General features: G+C 41.8%; 1 long non-coding RNA gene across 3 annotated transcripts in view; it reads right to left on the bottom strand.

Moving 5' to 3' along the window:
- LOC307177557 overlaps window positions 1-19,373 on the bottom strand; it is a 202,683-nt gene that overhangs the window by 150,474 nt on the left and 32,836 nt on the right. Inside the window, exon 4 of one of the 3 annotated variants that reach the window (XR_013825066.1) lies at window positions 357-1,503. The exons of the other annotated variants lie outside the window; for them this stretch is intronic. This is a non-coding gene — a long non-coding RNA (uncharacterized lncRNA). Of the gene's footprint in view, window positions 1-356; window positions 1,504-19,373 lie in introns of those variants that run through there. 3 annotated transcript variants of the gene reach the window in all.

A 19,373-nucleotide genomic window follows, 5' to 3' on the forward strand; every position in this document is an offset into this window, starting at 1 on the left:
TGTCAAAGAAAGGGCTGGATTTAGTGAGTTAGAAAGTTCCTTTTGGTTATGTAATAGCTAACGTTAAAACAGAGGGAAATTGTTTACTAGTAAAAAATAGAGCAGTCCATCAAATAGCCACTAGAGTATTTACTGAGTACTGACAGAGGGCAGAGTAGGAAGGCTCTGCAACCCTCTGGTTACTCTAGTGATATGGACACAGAGCCAGAGGTGTTTATAATAAGCTTTCCAGACTCTGTGGAATGAGAGGTTAAGAAAAGGATTTGGAAAAAAAAAAAAGTTCCTCTGAAGCTGGACAATAACATTAATTATTGTGCATTAAATTAAACAAACATCAAAAAAAAAAGGAGAAGAAAGAAAAGGATTTATGTTCATTGCAGTGCTGTTTACAATAGCCAAGACATGGAAGCAACCAAATGTCCACAGACAGATGAATGGATAAAGATGTGGTACATATATACAATGGAATATTACTCAGCCATTAAAAAGATGAAATAATGCCATTTGTAGCAACATGGATGGACCTGGAGATTATCATACTAAGTGAAGTAAGTCAGACAGAGAAAGACAAACATCATATGATATCACTTATATGTAGAATCTTAAAAAAAGATACAAATGAACTTATTTACAAAACAGAAACAGACTCACAGACTTAGAGAACAAATTTATGGTTACTAGGGGGAGAGTGTGGGGGGAGGGATAGAGAGGGAGTTTAATATTGACATGTACACACTACTGTGTTTAAAACCGATAACTAACAAGGAATAACTGTATAGCTCAGGGAACTCTGCTCAGTACTCTGTAATAACCTAAGTGGGAATAGAATTTGAAAAAGAATAGCTACATATATATGTATAACTGAATCACTTTGCTGTACACCTGAAACTAACACAACATTGTTAATCAACTCCAATCCAATATAAATTAAAAATAAATACATAAATAAATAAAGATAAAAAAAAAACAGAAACGAAAGAAAAGGATTTGAACTGCAGTGGGCAACAGGGCCAGGTCATGCATGCACCCTAAAAAGAAAAGTTCCAGGCCAGAACACAGTTCATTAGAACAAATAAGAGAGAAAGGTATGTTGAAATCTCTTTGATTTATTACCTACTATAGGATATGAAGACATTATTTATGATCAATATGTGTGCCCACTGGCATCTCACTGGAGCCACTGGTTGGTCAGCCCAATCAAACAGACATACTCTCTCTACGTCCTACTGGTACAGGCAAGGAATCTAGATGTAGTCACTACCTCCCTGAAAAAGGACCTGGTTACTCAACACTTGGGGGCCTGAGCCAGGGATAGGAAATTGCAGGGAGAAGGCAAGTTGGCGGGAAGAAGATGGACTACAACAAGCTTCCCTCGTAATTCTCATTTGCAGTTTCTTACAGCAGCATCCATCCATAATTCACCTTCCTTGAAGAATCATACAGAATATCTTCGGGTCATCTGGACACTCACGATGAAACTTCCTCAACATATTTCTCCTAATGCTGATACAAATGGAATCCGAATAAAGATAAAAACTAATCTGGATTGTCACATAATCAATCAACATTATATATCTCATATTATGCTAAATGATATAGGAAATATAAATTAGGAAATATTAAATATTTTGTGTATATAAAGTATAAAATTTTTATGTGAATAAAATATAAAATAGGAGTTCTCTTGTATCAAGGGGCTCCCTCTTGCTGGGGGCAGGGGAAAGAAATTTACAAATCATATTTCTCTTCTTCCATTCAGTCCATTCAACATGCCATGTACCCTCTCAGTCCCATTATTTTGAACTTGCCTCCCAGTGCCTGCATCACTATCACTATATATACATTCCCTTCTCCTCAAAAAAAAAAAAAAATCACTCATACCTGGCAGCCCTTGACCTTACTAAGCCCTACCTTTCTTGTAAATCTCAACTTAAACATTAGTTTTTCCAGGAGACTTTTCCCAAGGCCCTAGACTAGATGAGATTCCCCTAAAATGTGTCATCATAGCACCCTGTACCTCCTGCAGGATCATACTCCTCACACTTGACTAGAATTACTTGGGTTTTTTTTTGGTTTTGTTTTTTTTTTTGTGGTACGCGTGCCTCTCACTGCTGTGGCCTCTCCCGTTGCGGAGCACAGGCTCCAGACGCGCAGCTCAGCGGCCGTGGCTCACGGACCCAGCCACTCCATGTCATGTGGGATCTTCCCGGACCAGGGCACGAACCCGTGTCCCCTGCATCGGCAGGCGGACTCTCAACCACTGTGCCACCAGGGAAGCCCGAATTACTTGTTTTATAGTCTATTGTGTCAGCTAGACTGTAAGTCCTATAAGAAAGGGGACCATGTCTGTCTTGGTCATACCAATCCAATAGACTTGCCATCTGAGTCATACCAATCCAATAGACTTGCCATCTGAGCTTATAAATCCAGACATAGCCATAGCCATTTATCTGCCTGAAAACATTCCTGGGTATCCAGCTCTTAGAGGGCTGACCCAGAGTTCTGATTTTGTGGGGAGAAGACAGGTTGCTAGGAAGAGGATTTTGTGCATTACCAATGACCAGCAGAGTCCTAAGCAAGTAGAAGGTGTTCAGTACATGTTTACCACAGAATAAATATAATGAAGAATAAACCAAAGAATGAAATGATTACAGAATGATCAGTGGCCATCAGAGAAGTGACTATAAATACAATAACAGTCAGCAAATGAAAAGTGACAATCCAGGCTGATGCCATTCTTGATTTAGCTTAGTTCCATGTCTGGAAACAGAGGAGTTGACCACTTTTTGTGACTTGAATATCCTTCCCTCAGAAAACATCCACCCATTTTTTTTAACTCCTGCTGTTGCTCATAATGGAGACTAATCCATCTCTGAATCTACATCACCTCAACCTCTCCACTGTCTCTCTCTGGAATGTGTAATGCAAGGCAGAAGGTAAAAATCAATTTAATGGTGTATCTGCGTGTGATCAACAGCCCAGGCTCCATAGGTGTCTCTCTAAGGAACAGGCTAAAATGAAAAGAGTGAGTAAAAGACAAAGCCTGATCACAACTCTAAATTAGGAGAAGTCAGATGCTTTTTGGTTGGAAGTCTTGTGGTTGCGGTTATGAGGAGGAGACAGTGATCACTGACCAGGGAATCCAAGCTCCCGTGCGGCTGCTGATCAAATGCTTTTTTCTGTGGTGCTGGAGCCTCCATTCCAGCTTCTCACCCTGCTGGTCTGGATTGGCCCTGACCACTGATATGATAACTTCTGGTTGGTTCTCAGAGCTCCCACTTTCAACACACTATTCATTCCACAAATATATGTTGAGTGTCTAGTATGTGCTAGATACTGGGGGTTCCATGGTAAACAGAACCATAGCTGTTGTCTTTATGAAATTTACAATCTAGTGAATGGCACAGATCAGATCATAAAATAATATTGTGGATCATAAATGCAGAATTACAGATTGTGAAGCATGCCAGGAAGAAAAGGTATAATGTGTTATGGGAAATTGTAATGACAAAATGTTTTAAATCAAGGGATGATAGAAAGCTTCTCTAAGGAACCAGCAGCCTAGGGAGTGGATGGATTTAGCCAGTAAAAGACAAGGACATTCGCTTGGAAGCTAAGGGAAAAGCTTGTGGGAAAGCCCTGAAGTAGGAGAGAGCGTAGCATATTTGAAGACATGGGCAGAAAACCAATGTGGACAGAATGTCTGGGGAGAGGGTACAAAAAAGGTCTGAGAGGTAAGCAGAGGCCTGATCTCATAAGGCTTTGTAGGTAATGTAAAAGATGTGGGTTTTCTCCATTAAAATATTTTGGCAATGGACTGAGAAGATCTTAAGACCACTCCAGCTGCTGGAGGAGAACAGATTGGAGGAAGGGTGGGAAAGGATGCAAAGAACTCAGTCTGGTCCCTGCTGCTGTAGATCAGGGGAGACACCTGTCAGTGACTGAACCTAGGGTGATGGCCACAAAGGCAGAAAGAGTGGATAAACTGAAGGTATATTTGGAGATCGAATTGTCAGGACCTCTTTCTCCACTGAACTCTCACAGGTTGCTATAAGAAAGGGGACCATGTCTGTCCCCTCAATGAGAATCAGCTGGGAAGACTGTCGACTAAGCAGCCCAACTCTGCCTCTGCCTGTCTGGTTACTTTTGTCACACAGACGTGGCCTTAATAAAGTCTCATCCTATCTATAGACTCAGTGTCAAATCTGGTTTACGATGGGCTGGATTTTTTCATCTTACTCAGTTCTGTGGGAGAACTTTCTCTCCCCAGGAGCAACACAGAGAGAGAACCTGGCCATAGAGTTATAAAACTGGGGGTGGACGGACATGATACAAGACAGCAGGAGTTTTTAGAACAAGAATTTTATGGTTCGGGCTTCCCTGGTGGCGCAGTGGTTGGGAGTCCACCTGCCGATGCAGGGGACGCGGGTTCGTGCCCCGGTCTGGGAAGATCCCACATGCCGCGGAGCGGCTGGGCCCGTGAGCCATGGCCGCTGAGCCTGCGCGTCCGGAGCCTGTGCTCCGCAACGGGAGAGGCCACAACAGTGAGAGGGCCGCGTACCGCAAAAAAAAAAGAATTTTATGGTTCGGATTCTAATTAGTTTGTGGATCTCTCTTCCCCAACAGAGGGAGTTGGCTGAGATGCTGAAGTTAGCAAATTGCCTGCTTCATACAGGCACCATGTCCATTTCAGAATGTTTTCTATGGATTTTTCCCACGTCATCTATTAATTACCTAATTACATTGTCTAATTATGGGATTCTTCATGTATTTACACTGATTATGTAATTGGGTGCAATTACACTAATTAGGTTAATGATACAGGATAACGGATTACAAATTGCTTTAAAGGGACACTGGGAAGGCTGGTAGGCCAGAAACCCTTTGGAGGTAGGTCAGGATATGTCTGCTAGGCTCAGAGCTTCCCTGTCCCTCATCCTCATCCTGACCTTCAGATCCATTCTAGAGAACAATTTGGAGAACTAGCAAAATTGTTCCCCAAGACCAGGACACCTAGGACAAAGCTATGAAGCAGGCATAGTTTGCAGGTCACCCCCAGACCCACCCTTGTGGTAGACAGAATAATATGTCTCCTCACAAAGATGTCTCTCCCCTAGTACTCAGAACCTGTGAATATATTACCTTACACGGAGAAAGGAACATTGCAGACATGACTAAGGGTAATGACCTTGAGGTGGGAAGAGTATCCTGAATTATCCAGGTGGGCCCAATCTAATCACATGCATCCTTAAAAATGGAAGGAACTTTCTTAGCTGGATTAGACAGATGCAACAATGGAATGCAGAAAAGTCAGTTGGAAGATGGCAACATGAGAAGGATTCAACACCCCGTTTCTGGTTTTGAGAAGTTGAGAAGTTTTGGTCCATGTACAAGGACCAGAGAGAGGCCTCTAGGAGCTAAGGGTAGCCTCAGATGACAGCTACCAAGGAAACAGGAACCTCAGTCCTACAACCCCAATCACTGAATTCTGCCACCTGAATGAGCATGGAAATGGATTCTACCCTAGAGCCGACAGAAAGAAATGCAGCCCTCCTGAACCTTGATTCTAGCCTGGTGACATCTGTGTTGACCTTCTGACCTATAGAATTATGAGATAATCAATTTGTGTTGTTTAAGTCACTAAATTTATACTAATTTGTTACAGGAGCAATGGAAAACTAACATACCTCATACTCGTCTCCTTCCCTCCCCCCCACTTCCTTTATGGTACTTAATGTCAAGCATATTCTCTCATCTGTGCTATCTCTCTTATCAAAGCCTGTTTTCAAGGAAAGATCTGATAGCAATTTTGTCTCCTAATACAAACACACATCAGTGTTACCTCTCCCAATGGCATTTGCATTTTCACTTTTAGCTCTAATTGTGTAATAACAGATTTTGCCCATAAAAGTAGAGTGAAAGTCTCAGGCTTGGAGTCAGATCAATGGTGTTTCAAATCCCAGCTCAGCTACTTACTTGCTCTTTGTCCATGGTGAGTGGGGATGTTGCATAACCCGCGTTTCAATTTCCTTACGGTAAAGCAGGAGTAATAGTATCTACCTCATAGGGCTGTTACAAACGTATAATGGGATTATGCATGTTAAGTGCCTAGAACAATATTTGACTCAGACAATGTTCATTGGATTTCCTTCCTTTCTCTGAAAAGAAACTGAGCCATCAGTGACCGACTTGGGGAAGTAATAAGAGAACAGGAGAATTTCCCTATACCTAAGAAGTCATGATAGTCTATAAGACAAAATAAAATGCTAGTTGGTTTATTTCATATCACCTTGGAACCACCAGCAGGTCTAAAAGATACAGGATAGTCACCCAAAGGAAGCCAGGCAGTGGAAGCCATTCACAAGTATTTGCTAACCCAGCCTGCCTCTGACTGTGCAAGGAAAGGTTGTGAGTGGAGACAACTAGGTGGGGTAGCCTCCTCCCATTTCAGCCCATTGCTGGCTGGCCTTAGAGACACAAAAGGGAAAGACAGCATAGCATCTGCATTTATATCTATGACTCCTGGCCATTTTTAAAATGTATGACCCTAAGCAGTCCCTGAGAATATTTGTGCTAGGTGTTGGCAGAGAGAAGGGTGAAAATTGTGCCGAAAGATAATATTAGTAGCTAACCTTATATAACATCTATTCTGATGAGAATAAAGTGCTAATCTAGGCATTTTATGTATATTAAAAATTATTTAACCCTCCCAATAACCCTTTGTGGAATGTGAGTACACTGTTCTCATCTGCATTTACAGTTGAGGGAAGTGGAGTACAAGGAAATAAAGTAATTCTCTCAAGGTTGTCAGCTGTTAGGTGGCAGAGCTGGGATCTGCACTTGGGTTGGCTGCCTCTACGGGCAACGCTGTTTGCAGTATGCCATATCCTGATACTAGAGACTGGGGTCCAGCATCGCCAGGAGGAGCTAGCTTCTCTTGGTGACTTTTGGCTGAGCTTTTCCAGTTCACATCAGAGCCATTACAGCCTTCTTCATAATAAGGCAGTCAGAGTCCCAGTGCAATCCAGTCCCCAGAGTTGATCTTATCAGCTTTCTTTAAATTTGATCCAAATTAGGATGAGAGCAGCATTCTTGGAATCAGACTGATCTTATTCAGAATCCCACATCAGTTACATCCTAGCTGTACGGTCTTGGAGAGGTTGCTTAACCTGAGTCCTTACTGATGAATAATGATATCTTAAAGGCAAAGAGGAATTCTGATTCTCATGTACCCTTGTAAAAATTTTATTTAAGCCATTAAGTGTTGTTCATGGCCACTGGGCTTTGTGGTATAATTTGAGGGAGGCCAAGCAATCTTCTGTCTCCCACAAAATATTATCTTGTGTTTGATGTCTTATCTGAAGTTCAGGTCTGGGTCAGGATATTAACCCATGTTAAAATGCATAGACTTCCAGAGTAGCTGTACCCCATACACTTGTTAGTTATTGACACCGTAATGGGAATTAGCTGATAAACATCATTTTTGATGTAGCAGTACTTCAAATCAGAAAATGAGGATGATAAAAATGCTAAGGTCTATCTATCTTGAAAGGTTATTAATTAAGTGCTATCTAATTTCGATTCCAACAACTTTATGTGGCACATCCTGTATGTCAAGGACATGGAAACAATTGTTACTGAGCCAAATAGGTACTCTTTTAGGTCTTCTTTTAGGGAATTCATCTAAGAAAAATGGAGATTGAGATCTTAAAATACAGAATGAGCAATAACCCACGTACATATCTCCATCATTGGATATGCTCCAATGTTTTAAAATTATCAAGTTCAACTTCATTTCCATCTGACCCACTGAGCTATTTGCTTCTTGAGGGCAAGGCCTATGTCCTGTTTATCTTCCCAGTATATAACGAATTGCTTGGCACACAATAGGTGCTCGATAACTAGTCACTAGTAAATGAACGAGTAAATGATTGAACAAAAGGTCAAAGAGAGTTTCTCACTAGAAATTTAACTGTAATCTTTATGCTCCTCCCAGCTCCCTGACCCCAGACCTATGTGTAATTCTATCCTAGACTCTCTGATGCTCTCCTCATATCCAGGGTGGCTGGGCAACCCTCCCCCACACCTGGCTTTATAACTGCATCTGTCTCAGCCAGAAGACGCCCTCGTTTCTCCTCTTTGGAAAAGTGGCCCTTTAGGCAGCATTCCTGTGCTTCTTCCTGGCGTCAGAGCTCAGACACTGGTGAAATCGCTTACCCACTGCTTCATTAGCTATGGCTGCTACCTGGGATGCTGCACATAGCATCGCCCCACAGTTATTGATCTCCCGTTTCAGGACCAAGCAGAACGATTTCACTTTCAACTGACTAATTGTGTAGGGAAAGGGCTTTAAAACAAGAAAGGAAAAATCCATTAAATTCTCTAAGACAAAACCGAGGTCACCCTGCTAAGTACTACGCCATACAGATGTGCTATTAAAACAGATGTTCATGCAGACAAGCCTAAACTGTTAACAAGATTTCCATCTCCCTGAGGATGTCTTGTTTTGCAAATGACTTCCTAGGTTTTTTGGGGGGTGGGCAAGGTGAGGGGAGGGAATCCTGTATCCATATGAGGCAAACAATTCCATTAATTGCCTCCATTCCCGTGACTGTTGTCACATAGCCGGTGTCCTGAACAGGGAGATTTAAAGACCATCCTGTTTCACTCTATGGGACTCATACAACTTTAAGGGTAAAAAGATTATCTAGGGCACAACTTTTCAGACTATATACCTTGGAGTCTTAGAGTTCTGAGGAGCTGCTTTAAGGGTTTTGGGGGCGGGAGAAGGTGGAAGGGATCAAGGGCAGCAGAGCTGGTGGGCTCCTGGTACTCTATCCATCTTTCACCCACCCCTTCCACCATGATTTATCTGTTATATATGAATCATAAGACTGCATAGGAAAAAAAAAAGAATTTCATTGCTTAAAAATATTTTAAGCTATGGATGTAGGCAGTACACATTCACATTATAGTGTCAATAACTAACAAGTGTATGGGGTACACCTACTTTTTCTCTCCCCTCTCTCATCATTTTTTCTTTAACTGAATTATCTCATCAACATGTAAACATCTTTTTGAAAAAAGAAATTATCTTTGGGGACTTCCCTGGTGGTCCAGTGGTTAAGACTCCACACTCCCAATGCAGGGAGTCTGGTTTCCATCCCTGGTCAGGGAACTGGATCCCTTATGCATGCCATGACTAGGACCCGGCACAGCCAAATAAATAAATTTAAAAAAAAAAAAAAAAAAGGAATTATCTTTGGATCACCGACCTACCTCCTGCTACTATCTCTCCTCTCCTCCCCTTTACAACAAAACTCTTCACAAGAATTGTCATCTTACTCTTTCCACTTCCTTCCTTATGCCCCATGATCTCTTGAATCCACTCTGCAAAAAAACTGCTCTTGCCAAAGTCACTGACCTCATGCTACAAATTTATTGGTCAATTCCCAGTCTACTTTGTTTTCCCTATTAGTAGCAACTGACACAGTTAAGCATACGGTGTTTTACAAAAAATTTTAACCACTTGATTTCCAGCACACCACATTGCCCTCTTCACTTCTTACCACACAGACTGTTCTTCTCAGTCTCCTTCACTATCTCCCCTTCCTCTTCCTGAGTTCTAATATTTGCAGTGCTCCAAGCCTCATTCCTCAGGCATCTTTTTCTTTTCTAGCTACAACCACACCAAAGTAATCTCACCCAGTCCTATAGATGTAAATTATCTCTATACTAATACCTCCCTAATTTATACCTCTAGCTTCCAAATTCTCCTCTGATCGACAGACTTACATATCTACTCGCCCTACTCGCCCACTTGACATGCTTACTTGAATATGTAAATCTGCAACTTTATATGTCCAAAACTGAGCTCTTCATTGCCTCCTTCCTCCAAATGTGCTCCTTCCAAAGTTTTCCCCATCACTAGATGGCATCAAGTGGCTCAGGCAAAAAACCCTAAGTCATTCTTGATTTTCTGCTCTCTCTCTCTCTCTCTCTCTCATGGCCCACATTTAATCCAGCAGTAAATGTCATCAGCTTGACCTTCAAAATATATCCTGGAACTAACTACTTCTCACTGTCTCCATTGCTACCCTTTGGTCCAAACTGCTATGTCTTATTATTGCAATAGCTTCCAGACAGATCTCTTTTCCAACTTTGATCCTTCTGTCTCACATCACTCACTTGATCAGAGCCATCCACTGTGTTCCATATCACAGAAAGAACAAGATACAAAGTCTTTATTGTGGCCTACACAGTCCTCCCTGGTTGGAGCTCCAAGTTCATCTCCTCCTAACCCTCTGCAACCCTCGGTGAGGGCCCAGCAAACATGCTCTGCTGCCACGCAGCCCATTAGCTCACCTCCAAAGAAGGCTGACCCTCACTCACAGGAGGGAAACTCATCATCACGATGAGCCAAACAACAGAATAAATATGTCCCCTCTGGGCCCTGACAGAATGGGGCAGCTTAATCCTAAGCTTGGTAAATGCCACAGCTACAACTGTGACCAGCGCAATCTTGAAGGCAGATCAGGGATGGTTCTGTGCAACCCCCAGCTGGAGGGCCAAGAGGTTGCCTGAAAGAGTGACTTTTCTGGGGAGTTCCCTAGCAGTCCAGTGGTTAGCACTCTGCACTGCCACTGCGGGGGGGCACAGGTTCTGGGAACTAAGGTCCCACAAGCCGTGTGGCGTAGCCAAAAAAATAAAAAAAAATTAATTAAAAAAAAAGGAAAGAGTGACTTTTCTGGAGAGTAATTATCCAGATTCTCTTCCTCTTCATCCCATTATCTTGCCTACTCCTCACAGCGACTCTGTGCATTTGACTCCTTCTCTATAGCTGAGGCTTGGGGAGAGAAAGTCTCATGGTTAGAAAAGGTGATCACTAAAGTGTCTTAGGTTTTCTGGCCTTCAGAAGTTACTATCTTGTCTTCCAGCTCACAGTTTGTCTCTTCCCATCTCATCTGGGTCTTTGTGACCTTAAGATAACCGACTTAAGGGGGGGTGGGTGGGGGAGGGATGGATTGGGAGTTTGAGATTAGCAGATGCAAACTATTATATAGAGAATGGATAAACAACAAGGTCCTACTGTATAGCACAGGGAACTATACTCAATATCTTGTGATAAACTATAATGGAAAAGAATATGAAAAAGAATATGTATATATATGACAACTGAATCAATTTGTTACACAGTAGAAATTGACACAATATTGTAAGTCAACTACACTTCAATAAAACAAATTTTAAAAAATAAAATTTTAAAATAGGATACCTGACTTGGAGCTAAATCTAAGACCCTTCCCTCTGGACTTACTCCTATAAGCCACCTAGGATTGCACTGGAGTCCTCAGCCTTGCCCCACCAAGGCCCAGCCCCAGTGGTGTTGGAGGTCAGCCATTTATCATACCTAATAACTTTTAAAAATATAAACTGATTATTTTGAAATCATGAAGATATAGACAACTTTCGTGGTGTTATCTGTCGATTGGATGATATATACATCTATGTATTTTCTTGCCAGGTCAGAGTACATGGGTGAGGTTAAGACGTCTGGGGCTAAGAGATGGCCTTTGGCCATTAGAACAAATCAAGTTAACTAACTACACTAATGGGAACGGAATTCTCTTAGTGCTTTGTAACAAGTGATGGAACTAGGAGGCCAAATTCAAGCTCAGACCCAAATTCAGTTCCCTTGAAAAATCTAACTCAAATGGGCTCATCCACCTTCGGGGCATATATGCATTTTTACCTCCACATTGCCACTGAAAATCTTTCAGGGAAGAATGCAAGTTTGGCCAATCAATTCAAGTTAATGACTTTGGTACTGAAAGCCAGGAATCTAGTTAGCAGTCATTAAATTAGAAAACAGTAACCAAGAAATACAGCAAGTATCTGGAGGAAGCTTTAACTATTGCAATATAAATAGTTATATAAATCGTTTTATATATATATATTATATATAATATAAATAGTTATATATAAATATATAACTATTGCAATATAAATTAAAAGAAATCTTCACTTCCACCAATCTCAAATTGGCATTTTGAGGATGAAATAATTGAATTTCACAAGCCTAACCTTGACTTGAACATGAATCATCCAGCACACTTCTAAGCAGCTGTTAGTTACCATTATTGCTACCACAAAGTGAAAGAAATTGAGGTATCTTACAGAGGTGAGCTATCTAACTCACAGCCACATGGTAAATGGCGTAAACTTAGAATCAGCATCCCAGCCAACTAATCTGTGGTTATGGAATCAATCTGCCAAATGATGCAAGACGTAATTGAATAAATGCCTATGCAGGTGGCACTGTGCATATAGTAGGTGCTCAATAAATTTTATGAAATCAGTGAAAACAAAACACAGAAAAAATACAAGTTCTACTATGACTCCCAATCAAATGTGCCATACTCTGGCTCTAGAGAAAGAGGGTTTAGAACTGGCACACACAAGAAAAACCTAGAGGGACATGATCTCTATCTAATGTCAGCTCTGTTTCCTTTCCTTGAGGACAGGATCACATTGCCCAGCAATGCACAGAGATTCCCCTTCTGCCCAGCTGTTGAGTGACACACAAGGATACTTACATGAGCTTTCTTCATGGCATGCTTAGGATTGGCTACTTCTGTCTCCCGAACTACAGGGAAGTAGGAGAAAGTTCACAGATCAACGGGGAAAGCATTTTTAAACTTAGGTATTATAAACATGCTGTGTCTTTCTTTATAATGATCAGTTTGGTGTTTTGCTACCTTTTAATAGGTGCCTTAAACTATATGGTTTTTAGTATCACTTATGCAAAGAAGAGGAAGAAGAGGAGGAGGAGGAGGAAGAAGAAGAAGAAGGAGGAGGAGGAGAGGGAGGAGGGGGGAGGAGGAGGAGGAGGAGGAGAAGAAGAGGAAGAAGAAGAAAGAAGAAGAAGAAAGAAGAAGGAGAAGAAGAAGAAGAAGAAGAAGGAGAAGAAGAAGAGGAAGAAAAAGAACAGGAAGAAGAAAAAGTTGTTCCTTGAGGGACAGACAAAAAATAATACATCCTATGTGCCTTTCTCCTGAGGGTCTTTGGTGCCAGCACATGCCAGATGTTTGGCCACACCACTGAATTTTGACCACCCAATGACATTACTTAAACAAATGTTTTGGATATTGCCTTTTGGACATTTATCTGGTAGTATATGGGAGACCTATATTTTTGTCCTCTTTTCACATAAAGAGTGGTCCCTTGCAACTTCCATACCTAATGGGAAACCATGGTAATTTCTTCAAGCAGGCTTGGAGTGGTTAATCAAAAATAATCTTTCTTGAAGAGCAAATTACCTTGTTGTGATCGGGTGATCATCATAAGTTTAAATAAAAGAAGGTATAGCACTCTGGAAAACTAAAGAAAGGTCAATAAAACCATGGGGAGAAAGGCATTCTGCTTGTTCCTCCCCGACCAGAAACTTTTGAGTCTACCTGCTAATCACCTGTGTTCTGGTGAACTTTTATAATGAAAATCTCTAATTAGCCTAACGTGGGAGCCACGTGATAACAAACAAAAAACCCAACTGAATTTAGTGATTAGCCAGAAGACTTTGTTTCGCTGGGTGCTTTACTGGAGATTCATGGGGGACTTTTATATCTGTTTTCATAGTTTCATAATCAAACTAATTGCTGTTGATCATTTCGGAGGTATGGGGCGTGAGCATAAGGTAATAAGCATCAGGAAGAAGTAAACGCAGTGCAGGCAGTCTGAGAACGTGAGTGAAGCAGGGAGACTTTTTGCAAAATGAGTGGCACTTTCAATGGTTATTCAGCATTGCGTGCTTTCTCAAATGTAGTTTAGTGAAGATTCATTTAGTGGAGATTTACCGGCTCTTCAAGGAAAGCCGTAATAATTTTAGAAATGTGCTGCCTTCCAGGACTCTCCCTGCTGAGCTAGTGCTTCAAGCCTGTTCTTCAGGAGAATGGGCAGCAGAGTAAGGGTTTAGGATCCCTGCTGAAGGACAAAGTGAACCCAGGCACAGATGGCTGAAGTCCACACAGAGAGCCAGCCTATTTTTAATCGGGCAGCTAGGATTTGAGGAGTCTATGACTCTGCTTCTATTTGTGGAAATGAACAGCATCAGAAAAAGGGTGTATGAGACTTTGCTGCCCTGCTCTTGTTACACCCTGACACTAAAGGGGCTGTCTGTGTGTTTGATCCCCAGCTCCATAATTCCCTATCCTGTGATTGCCTTCCCTAACCCTGAGACTTGTTCTCCCCAAGCCTCGGCTATAGAGAAGGGCTCAAATGCACAGTCACTGAGGAGTAGGCAGGATAACGTCTATAGCAATGCTTTGAAAAACCACAGAGTAGAAGAAAATGTAAGAGACGATGAAGAGGAAGAGCATCTTGATAATCACTCTCCAGCAGTCACTCTTTCAGGCTACCTCTTGGCCCTCCAGCTCAGGGTTGCACAGAACAATCCCTGAAACTCATTCAATCTGCCTTCAAGATTGAGCTGGTCATGGCTGTAGCTGTGGCATTTACCAAGCTGAGGATTAAGCTGCCCCATTCTGTCAGGGCCCAGAGGGGACATATTTATTTCTTTATTTGACTCATTGTGATGACGAGTTTCCCTCCTCTGAGTGAGGGTCACCCTTCTTTGGAGGTGAGTTAATGGGCTGCGTGGCAGCAGAGCGTGTTTGCTGGGGCCTCACCGAGGTGCTGTAGAATCAAAGCCATGGCCAATCCCAGGAGGAGAAATGGTTGAGACCCTGACCTACTAGGAAAGCTTCCAGCAAAGCTAATGGCATCAGATCCCTGTGCTTCCCCTGCTGTTCCAATTGCAGTTGCCGTCTCTTGGCAGTTCCAACAACCCTGCCTTGTGAAAAACAGCTACAGAGTCCCACTCATGAGGGAGACGCTGTTACTCAAAACTACCACGTCAGGCTGCAGGGAAAGCACCTAAGAAAACATTTTAGTTCCGTGTTATCCAAGCACATGCATATAGACACAGTATTCACACGTGCTGGTGAACAAGCTCCAGGTCCTTGTTCTCTATTTGTAAATTAACAAAAACTGCCTCCAACATCCTTGAGGAAAGGCCTGATGTAAATACAGAGCATTTTTATTATTGCATCACTGCAAACAGTGTTATCACTTTCTTCTCTCCAATACGTATAACCGCACACACAGAACAAGGATATTTGCTAGATTGGATGCCAGTGTTGGTGACAGGCTAGGGAAAGAAGTGGGGTTGGATGCAGACTGACAGTTTCGTAAATTTGATTTCTAATTGTATGTATTTATTTCCTTTAAAGAAAAGAGGGAGAGAGGGAATACTCGGAGCCGTGAAATCATTAAAACCAATTCCCTTTCTCTCTCCCCGGCCCTCCGTCTCCCTGAGTATGTGTGTGAAACGATCTTTGCAGCTACAGAGCCATCCGATGGTATTGATCCAGGTGTGGAAATTGGTATTGACTACTGCTGCTCCGTGCACTTCCCCAGCTTTAAAGATACAGCGTATAGGTGATTTCACTTTGTACATGTCAGAGCTCTGAAGACTCTGGCTGAAACAAACTAAATAATACAAATTAAAAATCAAGTTTTGTATCTTGCTTCACTGCTTAGACCAAATGGAGCCCAAAGAGCTTCCAAAGAGATGGTAATAAAAATGAAAGTTCAATGCCTCTTTCTAAGGGGAGAAAAGGACAATTTGTGTGCACTTTGATTTCATCCTGACCACTGGTAAATGTCTTAGTATAGCCTCAATGTTGTTAAAATCCTTAGAGGATCTAAAAGCTTAAAGGGAAATGTGTTCTGACAGTCAGAGATGCTGTATTAGTTCTCTATCTCTGCCCTGAAAAATTACCACCAACTTAGTGGCATAAAAATACACCAATCTATTATCCTACAGCCATGTAGGTCAGAAGTCCAAGAGGGTCCCGCTGGACTAAAATGTCAGCAGTCTTTGTTCCTTTCTGGAGGCTCTAGAGGAAATCCATTTCCTGCTCATTCAGTTTGTTGACAGAATTTAGTTCTTTACGGTTGTAGGACTGAGGCCCCAGCTTTGAGAGGCCATTCACACTCCTTGTCTCATGGACTCTTTCTCCATCTTCAATAACAGGTCAAATCCTTCGCCTGTGGCATCACTCTTTTGCCTTCCTCTTCCATTTTTAAGGACTCATGTGATTAGATAGGGCTGACCAAAAAATCCAGAATAATCTCCTTTTATCATGGTCCTTCCACCTTGACTGGGCCCTCAAAGTCCCTTTTGCTGTGTACGGTAACACATTCACAGGTTCTGGGAATTAGGACACAGTCATACTTGGGGAGCCATTATTCCGCCTAGCACAGACGTCATGATTCTATGCTAATCTTTGTATTTTTCAGGAGAATCTAACAGAAATCAAAAAGAAAAAAAGCTAGCGTTTGATTTTTAATAATGGACAACATTATACCTGCACTGTGTGTGAGTGCTTCCAGGATGGACGCACACTCACACAATATATAGAACTGTGTGTACTGCCATGTTCTAATATCAAACCTGCCTTGAAAAGGCTAAACTATTGAAAAAAGAGTTACTATATTATACCGGCTAGTGTGCTAGCCACACTCTTGGAATACCACAATAAATACAGCATAATCTAGAAACTCACAGTTCAGAGGAGAGATTACAATACAAGGTAAACCAGTGCTGCCATTGTGGTCTGTATAAGAGAGCCAGAGACCACAGCAACTAGCAGAGCTGACATGTATAACTGCCTCCCAGCACCTCCTACATAGGCAGATACTTCCAGGTCTATTGTATAGATTGCTAAATGAAATTTAGAAATGAAATCATATGTTGTTCAGCCTCATGGTGGCAGATGGGAGCAGGCTGCTGGGTGTCAGGAGCCCCAGTTCCAGTCCTGCTAACATGCTGAGTACTGCTTTCCACAGGATGTCATGCACCCTGAGTAGAGATTTTCCACTTGCCCATATTTATTTAGATACGCCTGAATCTTCCTCTCTGTCTTCTTTAGGGGACTGTGATGCTGCAGCCTCTGCTCTGCTATAATCCCAGCCCAGGGCAAGTCTGTTTCAGTCTTGCTCATGCCCACAGACAAATTCATCATCTGTTTTCAGCCCATTGCAGGGTAAGGGCCCCTCGGCTGAGAGTCTTCTGTCAGCCTGAATGGCTAATTGAGACCTCCCGTGCACAGAGCTGGTGCAGATGGCCGTGAATGCAACACTGTTAGACGAGGAGGGAAGGCAAGGCATCATGAATATTTAATCAGGTAAAAGTAAATATTAATGAAACAATTGTATCTTTAAATGGTTAAATTATTTGCCATGCTCCAGTCCGTTTTTATTTCATCATGGCGCACACGCACGCACACATTCACACACAAATTATACATTTCATCGGTGCTAGTGATTTCCAATTTGATCTTTTCAATGTGAGAATCCCCCTTATGCGAAATATAAGCCTTCCTGAATTCATTCCTGAAGTTGAAAAAGCGTGATTCTGCCCTGAAATATATAGTTCGCAACTTGCTGGAATTCCAATGACACGCCTGAGTCTTGTCTACTCTGATTTCATGGCACAAAGCCATGCATGCCATTGGGAGGCAGGAAACCTTAACTTGAGCTCATGTGTGGTAATTGCTTTATTCTGCATGAACTCGTTCTAATTCCCCCCCAAAATAAGAGAGAAGCTTAATTTTGCAATTTAAATGAGCACATTATTTAGCCCTCTCCTATCACCAGGTAAGCTGCCTGGGATCTCTTCAAATACATAGCTTCCTTTGATTATATTCCTCTGTGTTAATTTTCCATAAGACATCAATGAGTTTTTTACTCTTATTTTTTATCCCCTTTGGCACTGACTTTCCCTTTTGACATTTTGGAGAGTTTATTCAGTCCAGATTGTGTCTCCTTAGACTTTTGTCTGTTGTTCGTCTTCTATTTTCCACTGTAGAATCTAGTCTTCCTTCTTTAATGTTCTCTCCGTTTGCCTGAACCTACTCTTTCATTTCATAATTCATCTTTTAGTCACTGCATTTCCGACGGGCCCTTTTTATGCCTCTTTGTTTAGTTCTTATGTCGAATGGAATAATCTCCCTTTAATGTTACCAAGATGTCCAAGAATCTCTTATCCTGCTTCTGAACTGTAACCTCTATTTTCCCTCTCAATCATTGATTATCACAGGAGTCTTTCCCCACCTTTTAAGTGCATTGCTTTCACCTAAAAATAATTTCCCAATTTTCTTTTCATAATCAAGTGACTTAATGGTCTTCCAACCATCTCTCTGTCCACTCCTGCTAGCTATTTTTCTATTGACCACACCCTGTCCTCCAGCAGTGGTAGAATAATTGAATCATAGAGGTGAAAGAACTCTTTTCCATAGTCAAATCCAATTTATTTCAAGGCCAATGTTAATGAATCTTTGAACCTTCTCTGCAAGCAAAGAATTTTCTCTTAATTCCATAATCACATTTTACAGGCCATCCAAATTTTACATCAATCTTATTATCAAAATGTCATATATATGTGTCATATATACATATACATGTATGTACGCCTAAGGATATATATACACATACATGTATCCCTATATAATACATATATATTTAATATATATTACACATATAAAAATGTGAGTGTATAATAGAACACTTACTTCAATTTGAGCCCTTGTGAGCATTCACAAGGAAAGAAAAGCCATTGCAGCCATTTATATGTTTACAAGCAGCATTCTAAAAAAAGGGAAGACATGGAGAGAGAGATCCTAACTTGTTTTCCGGTTTTGCAATGAAAACACAAGCCCTTGTCACAAGGTTCCTCACTTTGTCCTTAACCTTGGTCCTCACCTCTACCTGCGCTCCTAGTGGCCATATGTCCCACATCCTTCACCCAAACGGAATCAATAACAATTGCAACAAAAATAGAAAAGGGGGGCTTCCCTGGTGGCGCAGTGGTTGAGAGTCCGCCTGCTGATGCAGGGGACGTGGGTTCGTACCCCGGTGCGGGAAGATCCCACATGCCGCAGAGCGGCTGGGCCCGTGAACCATGGCCGCTGAGCCTGCGCGTCCGGAGCCTGGGCTCCGCAGCAGGAGAGGCCGCAGTGGGAGAGGCCGCAGCGGTGAGAGGCCCGCGTACCGCAAAAAAAAAAAAAAAAAAGTAGAAAACGAACTGGTTAGCTAACTAGTTGCTAGTACACTAATAGTTGTTTGGTCTCAGATAAGTCACTTGAATTTTCTGGGTCTCATTTTCCTCATCTATAAAAATAAAAGGGCTAGACCTAAGTAGTAGATCAGAGATTTTAAAAGCTTTTTGAAGCTAGGAAACTTTCTTCAAACTCATACACAGACACCTCCTTTATGAAACTGATGAAGTGGAAGTTCTATGGCATAGAACGGAG

The sequence above is a fragment of the Stenella coeruleoalba genome (genome assembly GCF_951394435.1).
Source record: "Stenella coeruleoalba genome assembly, chromosome: 1".
Lineage (NCBI taxonomy): Eukaryota > Metazoa > Chordata > Mammalia > Artiodactyla > Delphinidae > Stenella > Stenella coeruleoalba.